This window comes from Castor canadensis, chromosome 1 (assembly GCF_047511655.1).
Source record: "Castor canadensis chromosome 1, mCasCan1.hap1v2, whole genome shotgun sequence".
Taxonomy (NCBI): domain Eukaryota; kingdom Metazoa; phylum Chordata; class Mammalia; order Rodentia; family Castoridae; genus Castor; species Castor canadensis.
The window spans coordinates 78,807,361-78,815,332 of record NC_133386.1 but is presented as its reverse complement, the minus strand read 5'-3'; the positions used below and the strand labels follow the sequence as shown (position 1 = coordinate 78,815,332).

General features: G+C 38.7%; 1 non-coding gene across 1 annotated transcript; it reads right to left on the bottom strand.

Annotated features, from left to right (window-relative positions):
- Nucleotides 1-696: 696 nt before the first annotated feature.
- Nucleotides 697-800, bottom strand: LOC141416363 (U6 spliceosomal RNA). The gene has a single exon (XR_012441108.1). It is a non-coding gene; the product is annotated as a U6 spliceosomal RNA (small nuclear RNA).
- Nucleotides 801-7,972: the final 7,172 nt, after the last annotated feature.

The following is a 7,972-nucleotide window of genomic DNA, read 5'->3' as shown; positions in this document are numbered from 1 at the left end:
GATGCTACAAAGAACACTTGTGAGTTGTGAATCCACTCTGTAGGGTTCAAGATAGGCTTAGTTCTAGGCTGACCAAAGAAATAATATTTTTTAGCCTTTCTTTAAATTTTATTTCCTTATTTGATTTTTTAAAAAAGTTCTTTGATCTGTGTGTTCGCTACCTCTTAAAATAAGAAAACATGTTAAAAGTCTTCTCAAAGGTCCTTTGCTGGCAGATTTGTGGGGACTTGAGGCCCATTCTGCCCCTAACCTGGACTGTTTCTCTCAGCATCTCACTAGGACATCTTCATGGCATGCAGAGTTTCCCACCTTAGTTCCTAAGCCCTCACTAGCAGTCAGTCATTTGGAACTTGGAAGAATTTGTTCCCCAGCAACCAGGTCATGGTTGGGTCCCTGGGTAAGCCCATCAGAAAGCTGTTCAACCCAAGACCATACCTAACCATAGGCATGACAGTAACAGCCTGAGTTCTTACAGTCTCAGGAGCTAGGAGACAACTAGGGTTAAAAAGGACACCTCTGCCCTAATCCTGGACACAGCTTTGGCCCTGAGAGACCTTTGAGTAAATGCAGATGATCCTCCACAGTATGAGTAGGCCTCACCTCATCAGTAGAAGGCCTTAACAGAAAAAGATTGCCCTCAGAAGAAAGAGAAATTCTGTCATCACACCACCTTTGAACTGGAACTACCACTCTTGTTTGCCTAGCCTGCAGATTTTGAATTTGCAAGTCATCCTTGCACAGGGTCCATGCTAATCTCTATATCATTCCAATTTTAGTATATGTGCTGCTGAAGCGAGTACTCAATTTTTTTCCTTTTTAAAAAGAACACTTTTATTTGTATATGATACCAATTTCTTAAAATAAATCTTTCTCCCACTTGCCTTTGTCTATAGCACACAACCTGCTATGTCTGTTTCCCTGGAGAACCTTAACAAATACACTCACCTGCATAGGAATTCATCACAGTCTGCCCTCCTGGAGAAGCTGATCTCAGTCCAGAGCTAACACCAGTCCATGATGATATGTGCCTGATTGATAGTCATTTTACTTTTCAAGAAGTCTTTGTTTCATGAAGATCCCTATGAATGGTAGAATATTCCAATTCATAAAACTTCTGTATTTAATTAAACACTCAGAAAATTGAGAGGAAGTGGAAAGTGGAGTTTGCCAGGGGAGTCACTCGGCTGAACGCTGATCCAATCAGCATCTCTGGTCCCCGAGTGGTGCAGCAGACCTCCACTTTATGAGCTGATTGCTGATTTACAGTTAAAGCTCTTCACGTTCACAGCTATTTCCGCCTTTCTGTGTGCCATCCCTGTGTGTTTGCTGGATGGGGCAATGAAGGACTTTCTTGTTGTCCTGGATTTTGGGCAGTCCTGCCTGTTCTTTGTACTTCTTCCCTTTGCACTCCACACCTACACGACCTGCACTCTGCCTGAGCATTCGGGTGCAGTCTGACTTCCTAGCTCAGAACTTGCATACTTTTCTCTCAGCTGTCAAATTGCTGCAATCCACCTTGCCCAGGTAACCTGCACTTCTCCGTGAAGCTTTGTGTTTGCCCCAGCCCCACAGGCATTGTCCCTCTGCTGCGGTGCAGAGCGTCACAAACCTGACATTGCATGCACTGCTCTCGTTCCAAGATAACATTTCATGCATGTCTCATTTTCCTTAGTCGGCAGTAGGTTCCCTAAAGAAAAGGGCTGTGCGTGCCCAGATCGCATAAACAAGCACATCTTGCAGTCAGTGCTAAATATTTGTTGAGTGATTATTTAAACGGGCTAAAGAAGATAACAATTAGGAATGAATGCTAAGTAATAAAATCTGAATTCAGATACAGAGTGGATACTTCTGTTTCTGCAATTTGGTGGTGTCTTATGTGGTGTGTGTGTGTCACATGGAAAGGCAAAGCTTCTACAACTTCAGTAATGCAGCGTGAACTCTCATGTATAAGATGTCATCTGAAGGTGGAAATAGGAGGATCATGGTTTGAAACCAGCCGGGGAAAAAAGTGAGAATCTATCACAGAGAATAAGCTGGGCGTGGAGGTTCATGCCTGTAACCCTAGCTACACATAATAGTCATTTAATAAAGGATAGTTTTACATTTATTACATAAGAATCACTCATACAAAATCAAGTAAGGCCTCCAGAATGCAAGCTTCCTAAGGGCAGGGGCTTTTGTCTTTTTTGTTCACTACTGTATTCTCAATGCCTCAAATAATATCTGGCACATATGAATTCAGTAAATATTTGTTGAATAAGTTTAATAGGCAGTCTGTTAAAAATCCAAGATAAAAGACAAGCTATACAATAAACATTTGAAAAAATGTTCAATCTCATTGTGTCAAATAAATTAACATTAATACAAGATATCATACCCACTTTCACCCACAGTGGTGATTAGCAGTGCTAACCAAACTGTAGTCAGGTAGGCATGTCATGCATTGCTGAGCAGTTTGAATCAGTGGAACCCTTTTGCACAGCACTATGTAAGCGTGAGTCAAAAGCCTTAAAACTCCTATATCCCACGGATCCACTAGTTTTTCTTCTGACATACACCATCGAAAATTTTAAAAATCCCAAATATGAAAGAAAAAGATTGCTATATAAAGTATGCTGTAGCATTATTTATAGTAAAAATGGTAGCAACTATCTTTGTGCAGGGAGGTGGTTATAAACTATGCTACACTGCATTGGATGTTTTACAACCATTAATATCTGTTCTTGAAAATTATATTAGATGAAAAGGAAGAATACACATAAAATAAATATTTCTTATGTAACTCATATATGTTCATATGTATAAACTTGTGGAATAACTACATTTATAGTAACTATGTCAAAAATAAGATGAGTACAAGGAAATATACAAATTATTACAAGTGGTTTTGTTTGGGTCTATAGTACATTTTTTCTACATTTGGCTTACTTTCTGAACAATGCAGATTTCCTTTAATGAAGATATACTAACTTTATGGTGGAAAACCCTGTATTTTTCAGCTTGTAGTATTTTGCATAACTTCCACAGTTATGTAGATGACTAGAGAATATTTAGCTGATCAAGAAGATAGTGACTTTTTAGAAAAGCTTCTTTTAAAAAAATACATATAAGGTCTTTGTCTTAAGGTTTGTTTCTTTTTACTAAATTATAATGCATAATCCCATGTAATAACTGAACAGCATCTTATCATTGGTTAAAAATCTTTAAATCTCCTTCTAAAACTATTATATGAACAAAGAAACTTTCACAGCCTCTGAAATTTGAATATAGTTTTGCTATTTTCTTATCACACGTATACCAAGAAGTTGTTAAGACCCAAGATTTTGGGTTTTTTGTCTATTTTTAAGTATATATGCCACAAGGTTGAAGGGGTTTTTTTGTTCATCAAAAAGCAGAAAGTGAAAACATCAGTGCTTCCTGCTTAGCTTAAAAGAATTTCATATTACTTTTTACAATTCTGTGAAACATAGTTCTTTATTTTATAAACAAATGCTAAAAGCACTCCAGCAGAGGGACAAGACTTTACATTAGGCGTCAATGGCAACAGGCATCTGTGACTATGAACATTTCTTAATGTGGGATAGATGACTTAGAGCATGGCAGAAATGAAGACTGGAGCATGTGAATTTCCAAATTCAACTGAAGGAGACCTAAGTTGACTGTGGCAATGCCGGGAAGCAGGAGGAACAGTACCTGTAGAGGTTCACAGGCAGTCTGGCAACTACCAATAGGGCTTCCCTTTGAGGAAAGAAGACTTGAAACTGAAACCAGAGCACTGTCTAAACTGGAGCCACACACTCTTCCAAACCCACAGGTCCTTTGGAGACTCACATTTCCATTATAGTGTTGTCTACAAATAATCAGGTTTCATTCCACCTTTCCAATCCTTAGAAGCTTTATTTCTTTTCCTTCCCTTATTGCACTGGCTAAGATATAATGTTAAATAGACCTTCTATTCTCAAACTTTGGGGGAAAGCTTTAAACAGTTTACCCTTGAATATAACACATTCCATGGAATTTTACTTTAGTCTTCATAGGGTAGTGGTTCCCTGTCTTCCTAGGCTGCTAAGCAAAGTTCTGTTTCACCTTTATTGTGACTAGGTATTAGATTCCATGAGATGACTTTTCCATATCTCTTGAGAAAAGCTCTGTATTTTACTTTTTATTCTGTAGATACGGTGAATTATATAAGTTAAATGTTTAATGTTAAATGGTGTTTGCATTCTTAGAAGAAAGCTTACGTTGGCTCCTGTCATCTCCTGCCAGGCTCTGTTGTTAAAGGTGATACTGACAGTACAAGAAAAGCGAAGAGATGACTGTTCTCTTCCAATATGCAGGAAGACTTGGTAAGACCAGTGCTGTTTCTTCCTTAACTACTCAGAGAATCAACCGGTGAAGCCGTTGGAGTCTAGAGAGTTCTCTGCAAAAAGTTTTTACATACTCCCATACTGTTCAGGTTTTCTCTTTTTTCCTGTGTCTTTTATGGTAAATTGTTTTATGAGAAGTTTTCAAGTTACTTGTATGATTTTTCTGGCCACCTCTCATCCACATTTCCTTGAGACAATGCTATTCTTTTGAAATACAACTGGATCGTTTATTCCTGTTTCTGGTCACCCTCATCTCTATTTTTGATTTGTAGGATGGTTTTTTATTACATTAAATATTAATGTTTCTAACTGTTAAGTGAATATTAAAAGGTATTTTCAAACTATTATTCCTTCCCTCATTTCTTTTTTCTCATTTTCTATGCTTTATCCCCTTATAACTTTTTATTACCCCTTTTTTACTACATAAAATTAGTATATTATATTCTTTTTCATTTTGATTCTTTCATTTAATGATATATTCTAGAAGTCATTCCATATCATTTCACAAAGATTTCCCTCTTTCTTTTCTGTAGCTGCATATTACTCCATTTTGTTAGTCTAGTAAGTTTATTTAACCATCTTTCTTTACATGAGTATTTTGTTTGCTTGAAATATTATGAAATTATAAGCAAACACAATGTGTTTCTGTATTGTGGAAAGTTTATCATAACGGGATTGCTGAGTTAAAAGGTAAAATTGTGTGTTAGATTCATTACTTGCACATGTCCTTCAAAAATGATTGTACCCATTTGTATTCCCACCCAAAATGTATGAATGTACCTATTTTGCACAATTATGCCAACACAAGGTTTTACCATACTTTTATGTTTTTGTCAGTCTGACAGATTGTAAATCATATATCTGTGTGACCTTTAATTTGCCTTTTTAAAAAAAATTACGAGTAAGGTTGAATATCTTTTTCATATATTTCAGGGTTATATATATTTGTGTGTAAATATATACCACACTTTCTATTTATTTCTGTATGCCTTTTACTCAACTTTTTTCCAGCCTCAATTGTGTACAGTTCTTCATACATTAGAGATATCAGCTCTTTGCGTTATGTTGCAAACTTTTTTTGCCAGGTTGTCAGATCTTTGACTTTTTTTATAGTTAGTTTTTTTCCTTGTGATGTAATTTTGTTTTCTTTTGGTGGGACTAGGGTTTGAACTCAGGGCTTTGTACTCAAAAAACAGGCATTCTAATGCTTGAGTCACACCTCCAGTCCATTCTCCTCCAGTTATTTGGAGATGGGGTTTTGAGAACTATTTGTTTGGGCTGGCATGGAACTACAATCCTCCTGATCTCAGCCTCCACAGTAACTAGGAGTATAGGTGTGAACCACTGGTACCAGTGTAGTATTTAATTTTAAAAAACTTTTTTAAAATCAGCATTATTAATCTTTCAGTAAAACTGGATTTTAAGTGATAGAAAAATTTTCCTTTTGGTATGTTATGAGAGAATACACTTGTTTTCCTTTGGTGTTTGTATGGTTTCCTAAGTTTTACACTGAGTCCTCTCTTCTAAGTTTGTTCTTGCATATGGTATGATAAAAATATATGCTTTTATCTCTTTTCCCCAAAGGCAAACCAGTGATCTCAGCACTATTTATTAAAAAATCCATCTTTGCCCTAGTGACTTGAGATCTTTTCTGTCTATTAAATTTCCATATGTAAGGGGTCAATGGCTTGACTTTCCACTCTAGCCTGATCTATTTGTCTATTCCTCTGCCAATACCACAACTAATTATAACCTTAATTTTACAGGTTAGTAGTATATTTTAATCAACTTCTTGTTAATGTTAAAATGGGTCTTTGATTTAATTTGCTGCCACTTTTCCTAAATTATCTAAGAACTGTGTTGAAGGGCAGGGGAGCCAGGTTCTTGTTATCCAAAGCTAAATATACTAGTCATGCTTCTGAACACCAGACGAAGAGAATTCTGGGAAGGCTGATTGTGTCCCAGAGTTTTGCCGCTGTGTTTTAGATGAAGAGCAGATGATGTTGCTACTGAAAAGTGGCCTCCTCAGTTCCAGTGACTTTGTACCTGCTGAATGATGCTTTTGGGGGCTGTGAGCAGCATGTGTGGCCCTGGGTTTTGAAAGAGTGCAGCTATGTATGGCTGGAGGGATTTTTTCAGATGAAATTCATAGAAATGAGATTGCTTGCTCAAAATGTACACGACCATAGAGTTTTGTTAAAGGCTGCCCAATTCTTGTCTAGGTGGTTATACTAGTTTGCATCCCACCAGCAATGGATGATAGCACCTGTTTTCCCACTTCCTTGCCAACACAATATGCTCTCATAAACTTTTTAAATCATGCCAGTGTGACAGGTGAGAGAAGGCAACACTTAGCTGAAGTATTACACCTCTGCAGATGGAGGATTGTGTGCCTTGGCTTCCACCCCAGGAAGTGCACTATGCCAAACTACGCCAGACTCTCCTCACTGCCTGCAGACCCCCCTCCCCCTGACATCCCCAGCTTTTTGCACTCTCTCCTGCTGGCTAACCTCAGGCAGGAATATTGCAGCACGACAGAGAGGATCTTGTCATAATAAACCTCAGGGGATAAATGGTTGGAGTCTCCATCCTGCTTCTCACAAGGACTTGACATCTTTGAAGGATTATGTCACCCTACTGAGCGACTGGCTCATAAACTAAGAAGTACCCAAAGGGGAAGATGTCATAAGTCACACAAGCTCCCATGTACTGTGTATCAGGGAAATGACTTGACTTTCATTGGCAGAAATAAGGGGCAGTCTCCCAGCTTTCTTAAAGAACTTTGTTTATGAGAGGACCAGCAACTAATGTTAAAAATGGTGACTTCTAAAAGTTGCTATTCACTGAGATTATACTGACCCCAAAGATGCCACCTGTGGCATCAAGAGCCAGTGTATGTCCCAGACACAGGATGTCTCTAAGTTAAATATTACCCTCCACAAACCTCTATGGGCAGCTCCCAGGCAGTCTGGGGAAAGAAGAGTCTAATTATGAAACCACTGTCTGATGTCAGAGGAAATGATGGAATTTCTGAAGCACTGGGTGTCCCAGCTTCTGCTAATACCTGCCCTCAGAGAGTCTGATGTAGAGATCTGACAGATGAGGCAAACACCGAGCTTCCCCTCTCTCTACCTCAAGGCTCCAGGGCCTCACATGTTCTTCTCTTCAAAGAAGGAGCAGGGAAGGCGTTTTGTTCCTGTCTGTGATAGCACTTTCCCTGGTCTTCCCCCCAGCCTTCTCAGCCAGCTATAGATCCCCAGTGGTGGGAGCTGACTGATTTTAACCTCTCATGCACTGTGATTCCATTCCCCTCTCTCAAAAAATGCCGAGGGGTCAGAAGACACACACTTATGTCGATAAACAGGCAGTTCCACAATGGACTCCCTCACCTGGAAAGTGGGTAGCTTCCCAGAAGACTTTTCAGTAAATGAAGTAGTGGAGGGAGGAGGAAGGCAGGCAGGCAGGAGGTTTAGAAAATGTGGTGTGATATAATGCCTTCCACATCCATTGGTAACCAGGCGCAGTGGCGACCTACCCAGGCTGTTTCAATTCTGATCAGTTCTTTATTACTTAGTGAGTTGAGTATGTAGTTGGTAGAAGAGCTG